Raw genomic sequence first — 951 nt, 5'->3', positions numbered from 1 at the left:
TCATTTAGGATTTAATCAATATTCTCCCATACTGTTGCGGGGATGGGAGGGGGTGTGTGCAAGACCTCTGAATGGAAACAGAACATTTTCTTGTGATTCTGCAAGCATCAGAAATGTGTACCTCTGGCTGAATATCTCATTCACCTCACAAACAAGCCTACTCTCTCTTTAACAAAAATCACTGTCATGGGGACTTAGGTGAAACAGTTTTCTGTGGCCTCAGCTGAAACCAAGGGAGACCACAGGGATCTGAACGTGGAAGGCAGGGCTCCCATCAGTCAGTGAATTGTGAGACAAAGCAAAACAAGTCTTCAGATTCGAATGACCCTGACCTTGGGGCTTTGAAAACTTCCTGGACATCAGGCGGTTCCTGTGACGGAGAGGGTCATTGATTTGTTCCAGTGGGGAAGGGGTGTGGCAGATTAGTTCTGCAGAAAAAGCATTTGTCAAAGACAGTGACATCACTGAGTCTATTTCCTCAAAACAGAACAGAAAGACATGAGATTCTGCCTGAAATGGTCACCAGGCTCTGATTCTGGGTGGCTCTTGGTCTCCTGTGGGCAGGTGAGTACAGGAGGGCTACCTACACTAGATTCCCAAGACCTCAGCCCAAGCCTTCATCTTAGGATGACAGCATCATGCCTGTGGCTCTCTCTTTACAGGACACCTGGATGCCCAAATCACCCAGAGCCCAACATACAAGGTCACAGGGAGCGAAAAGAAGGTGACTCTCAGATGTCACCAGTCTGATAACCACAACAATATGTACTGCTATCGACATGACCTCGGGTATGGGCTGAGGCTGATCCATTACTCAGTCAGTGCTGGGATCACTGGCAATGGGTACAGTTGCTGATGGGTACAGTGTCTCTAGATCAAATACAGAGAACTTTGCCCTCACACTAGACTCAGCCACCCCCTCCCAGATATCTGTGTACTTCTGTGCCAGCT

This window comes from Myotis davidii, unplaced genomic scaffold (genome assembly GCF_000327345.1).
Source record: "Myotis davidii unplaced genomic scaffold, ASM32734v1 scaffold22, whole genome shotgun sequence".
In the NCBI taxonomy this organism is placed as follows: domain Eukaryota; kingdom Metazoa; phylum Chordata; class Mammalia; order Chiroptera; family Vespertilionidae; genus Myotis; species Myotis davidii.
This window is presented reverse-complemented; position numbering follows the sequence as displayed.